A 6,004-nucleotide genomic window follows, 5' to 3' on the forward strand; every position below is an offset into this window, starting at 1 on the left:
TATATTTATATTTATATTTGTATTTATGTTTATATTTATATTTATATTTATATTTATATTTATATTTATATTTATATTTATGTTTATATTTATATTTATATCTATTTTTACATTTACATTTGTTTACTTATTTGTTTACTTATTTTTTATTTATTTGTTTAATTTGTTGAATTAGTCAATTAATTTCGTTTACTTATTTAATTAACGAATTTATTCGTTTATTTTATTTATTTATTTGGTCAATTAATTAATTAGTTAATTAATTAATTTATTCGTTTACTTATTTGTTTGTTTAACAAATATTAGCCAAGCTGTCTTAAGTTGCGCTCGTTGGTTCCGTTTCACTGCATGGCAGCCTTGGCCAAAATTGCTAATTTGTCGCCTTTGCAATGACGAGGCACTTTTCAAATCTTTGCTTCATGCCTCTTGCAGGCTTAGCCTAGGACAGACTTATACAAGACTGACTTTCATTTTGTCCCTTTTTTTTTTCCGTTCATTTCGCTCTCCAGCTTATTTCTCTATCCTTCGTTTTTTCTACCTCTAATAAAAGTATGGAATATTTTCAACCTTTTGTTTTTTTTTTTATGCCGATTCTATAAAAGTTCCATCATTGCCATTAATAAAATGGAACAGAGATATGGTATTATTTTAGGCTCAAAAAATACTGTTATGGACTCATTTCACAACATTTTCTTCACTGTTGCTATTTTAATATTTATTTTAACATTACTCTGTGCATTCTTTTTCTGGCTAATTAAATGTTGGAGATCGAAATCAAGCTATGAATTGACAGCCGCCGTAATTCAAAATAAGCAACTTCCACAACCAGAATTTTATGTATGAGGGAAATGTTATTGAAAACATCAAATAACTGATATCCATCATATTTGAAAACAAGAAATGATTGGAAGCTGATAGCTTATTGCTATAAGAGATTTCAGGTATGTTTTCACATCTATAGAGAATAATATTGAAAATTTTTTGAACTTCATACATTCTTCAAAAGCAATTACTTTTTATTTCCAACTGTTGATAAAATTTTCTATTTTTGAAAAAATGAATTCAGCCTAACGAATCAATAACTAAGACGCAATACATAATTTGCATTGGTCTTCATTTCAAGCTTAAATTACCGGGAGTTTTTCCCACTTTCGTTACATCTAAATTAGATTTTTCCGGAATTTTGTGGAAATTTCCTTCCCTGTACTTTTTAATCAATAAGACGGAAGTTATTCGAAGTTTTCAGAGTTTTCGAAATCCAATCCAAAATTTCACTGTAACTTTCGAAAAACTTCTTCATTTAATAATGAGAATGAAAACGAACCTCAACTTTTGCTCGTTAAAGGTATTTGTCACAGGTGGACCTAAACAACTTCATCATTTATTTCATAATTTTTGTAATTATCCAAATAAAATTGCAAACTATACAATCTGTCAAGCACTGTATTCATTTTTCTTTTTTTTTTTTAAACATCCATTTGTTGATTCCTGTAAAATAAAAACAATGAATTTGGAAATATATTTTCCTTTCTTCTCTTAACATTAATCATCCGGAAGTGTTCTTCCTCAGATATTTGCATCTCTGTCTGTCTATGAATTTTATAGTATAAATTTTGCATTGGCATTGAATACATCGTTCTAATTCTGAAAATATTCATTCATTGATCACAAGTTCCTCCCTTTTTTCAAATTGTTCCCATTGGACAATCCTTCAAAATCGCTGCTTTGTGAGTTGTTTTTGAAGAGTTTTATCAGATTTTTATCCCTCAATTATTTTTGAAGAAAACTAATTTTAACTTCTTTAACGATTATCCCATTTATTTAGTTTTGTCTACTTGTCTTCAAATGAACTTTGAAAGCTTCAATATCATTTTGTCCTTCCATTTCCTCATTTTATTAAAATCTCAAGGGTTTTCAAGCAATTTCCTCCTTTTCCTCCGGAATCACTGTTTCATATTTCTTTCCAGTGACAATTTTACAGCGATATTTTTGGTATATGTTTAAATTCCGACTCTTAAACTTCCGATTAATTGTTTTTTTTTTCAAGTATCATGAACTACATCCTTACAAGATACTGTATATTTTTATTTGCTTCCAAAATTTGCCTAGAAATAGCTTGTTTTGTGATAATTCTTAGGAGGTTTAAAATCGAAAAATTTGCATTTATTCAGTGGAATGAATTAAATGTGTTGATAGAAAATCTCGAAGTATCGATTTGTTAGAATGCGATCATTCCTTTTTTCATTTCTATTTTAAACATCAAAAAATGTTTTAATGTTTATTTTTGCGAACAAAATTCCTGACGATATGATATTAAAAAATCGAATTGAACTTCAATTCGATCGTATGCCTTCCATACTTTGGCATTTATGAAAGTAAAAAGAATGAAGTAATTAATCAAAATTATTGGAGCAAATTGTATTTTACAAGTTTATAAAACACACACTGTTTGAAGTACTTCCATTGAAAGCGGAAAAAGAAATGACTGTTCAAAGAGAGAGAGGAAAAGATGGAAAGAGAAAGAGAAAGAACCGAAGATTCATGTAATTATAAAAAGAGATTTGTATTGAAAATAGCTAAGAGGGATTGATATAAACGGATAAATTAGCAGAGAGAAATTTGCTAATACTTACTTGTTGAAATGAAATAGTGACAAAGTCAACTTGGTATGACAGTTACAAGAAAAAAGAAAAGAGAAAGAGTGCTGAGAGGAAAAGATAAAGCAAAACTTGTTGCAACTTGTATTAGAAAGAATGGAAGAACGGATGTGTATGTGTCTGTGTGTGTGTATGTGTGTGTGTGTGTATGTGCATGTGTGTGTATGTGTGTATGTGTGTGTGTTGGTGACATTATGTGATTGTTAATCTTCGTAGAAATTTTTTATTTTCTAAGAAAAAAATTCCTTTCTGAAAAAAAATCCTTTCTTATTTCATAAGAGTGGTATCTGATACAATCCATTCAAGAGCAAATTAATGATCTGATGGGTGAAAAGGTCATCGTTGGGGTGATATCGAGTTATCATTCGTAAAAATTATTATTGAGAAGTTTTATTGTTATGAATCATTCTGTCAGATACAACTTCACAACTATGAGGAATTAATTCAACAATGATATAGCTGAGCGAAGAAGTCATAATAGGGAAATCGGCTGAAGAATTTGTCGTTGAGCTAACTGAAAAAGCACAAATTGATTTTTTTTAAAATAATTAATTGTAATATTTCATAGCTATTTGTTATTACAAGAAATTTAATAAAATTGAGTTTATAGCTGTCCCAATTTGCTAAATAACGATGCATACAAAGTTTGTAAATTTTCATATAAAAACCCAGAGAATTTGTCATTTGCAAAGGGGACGAAAAAATTGAAATGGAAGAGACTGAAGAGTTATGGATCGATTCATTTAACAGAGTAGCTAACACCTAATTCAATCATCTCAGTTCTTTCCAGATAGATTAAAAGAATCATTTTGCACAACAAATGAAGAAAACTGATTCTTCCTGATTTTTCCAAATAGAGGAAAAATTCAAATTTGTCGTTAGAAGTATTGAAAAACGTAAGTTAGGTGTAGGTGAAACTGATTACATATGAGGCTTGTGAATTAAGCCAAGTAGGATGTGAAGTAGGCAAAGTTTTTTCCGTATTTGTCCTTAAACAATCAGGAAAATTGACTATTAACTAAATAGAATGAATCCTTTCTGGTATCTGTCAGAGAATCTTTCACGTTACGGTCAATTTGACGCTTGGCTTCTTCCTTTCTCACTACTAATCTTTTCAAGCGATTTCATTGTAGTGATTAATGGATTGATTCACTTTTCCTTGGGAATATTTGGAATGTTATTTGATGACATCAAAGAAAAAAAATGTTTAAATATGCAATTTATTCCATCTGTGTCTACTTCAGGTTAGACCAATTCTCGAAAGCTTCCAAGCTCAACAAAATTTCAAACCAAATTTGATAACTATCAGACTTTTCCAATTCTATTTTAGAACCAGAATTCAAATTCTTACTTTCCTTATTATTGTTGGCAATAACTTTTTCTTAAAAAACCAACCACTTTTATAGATAACATCTATAAAAGTAATTAAAGTAGACAATGACCCCATTGAGGTCAAGTTGTAAAAGTAATAATAGAATAGTGAAATCAACCTTTCATTCCATTTTTGTTTAGAAATTGCATGGTACCCGATTTCATTATGTAATTAGCAATTCAGCTGCATTTTTGGTTATCTTAGTTATTGCTTATTACTTACTGTTACTTACTGTCATTGATCCATAAGTAGAATCACAACCTATTTGACCAGACGTTGTATCCATTTTTTTTTTTTCAGACATTGTATGCACTTGCTTGTCATTTATATTCATTTCCGGGCTCGAAATGCGAGATCTTAATAGGCGAAGATCGTCGAGACAATTTAATTGCCCATTTAACGACGAGAATAATGCGACAATGTAAGATGACAGTTCATTTCATTACGATCTATTATTGCGTTCATCATATTACTGTCCAAGATTTCCATTCATCAGTAGACTTAATAGTAGATTTGACTTGAAACAAGTGACCCTTCCCGTAGTTCTATCATACGGAGAAAATTTCCGGCCTTATGCTTTTTTATTTCTGCTTCTGTTACGCTAAACTTTTCTACAGTCTCTTTTGTACGGTTTTTAAACTTTTTCACTGCTACTTCCATTTGTAGGCTTTTGATGGATAAGTTTCTACTTGTGTAATGATAAATACACTTAATTTCAGGGTTTTCTTCTCAACACTAAAATTGCATTGTTAGAGCCATCGATACTTTTCGACAGTTAATTTCGAAAATGATTGTGCGCCGCTAATTCCGGAAATGAATTTTGAGTAATATGAATCTCGGAGATCATTCAATTTGTAGCTGCTAATTTCAATCAGTTTTTTTGAAAGGAAAAGTTAAGATAAACTTTGAGCCAATGCATAAAAAAAAAAACCAACAGAAATTTGAAAGAATTGAACATCTACCTTATCTGTTTTTTTGAATTTCTTCCTTATTTGCATTACTAACCAGTGATATTTCAACTTGCTGTACCTGGCCATACATTTTTATAGCTCAATTTAGTTAAATGAAAAAGAAATAAAACAGCACTTCTCTAATATGTTTAACTGCACAATACTTGTGGCTATATAATATTTTTACTTGTCCCATTGTCTGTGTCTGGTTTGTCGACTCTAGAACAAGCAACATGTAAAAAGTAATCTATGTCTAGAAGTAAACCGCACAATTCTAAATACTGACCCTGAGCTTTGTTGATGATGATTGCAAACGCCAATCGAATTGAGAATTGCAATCTCTTAAATTGAAGTGGTATATCTGTTGGGATCATAGGAATGCGAGGAATGAGAACATTTTCATCTTTGAAAGGTCTTGTCAAGATTGTTGCTTCTACGATGTTGCTTATCAATTTTTTTACTGTAAACCGCGTCGCGTTGCAAAGCTTCGGCTGGTTGATAATTCGTAACATGATAATTGGCACGCCGATTATCAATTGTAGTACATGCGGTGGTATCCCTGTCAGATCGAATGAATTCAAAATAATTAACCGCTTCATCTGTTTTTACAACAATGCCAGCAACAGACTTGTATATGACTGTCTCGCTTTAAATGTTAGGCTAAATTCTATGGCTAGGTTATCTTCGTTCTAGGCCACAGGAATAGTTCGTTCGTTCGCTCAGCCAATCGTGATTCTTATAACTGGTTTCAACATTGGGAAATATTTTTTCAGCCAATTCTTTTGACGTCACTAAATTGCAGAAGTTATGGGGCAATGAAATTCATCTTGAAGTCAAATCAACCAGTAAAAAAAGAATAAAAAAAAAGTAAATATGTAAAAATACGCATGTATTCGAATGCAACGTTCTGTTAAAAATTAAAACCAATTGGTGAAAAACTTTTAGAGATTTAACATTTTAAACAAACGAACACTTAAATTTTATTCATATATATATATATATATATATATATATATATATATATA

This window comes from Loa loa, assembly GCF_000183805.2.
Source record: "Loa loa unplaced genomic scaffold supercont3.20, whole genome shotgun sequence".
NCBI classification, from domain to species: Eukaryota; Metazoa; Nematoda; class Chromadorea; order Rhabditida; family Onchocercidae; genus Loa; species Loa loa.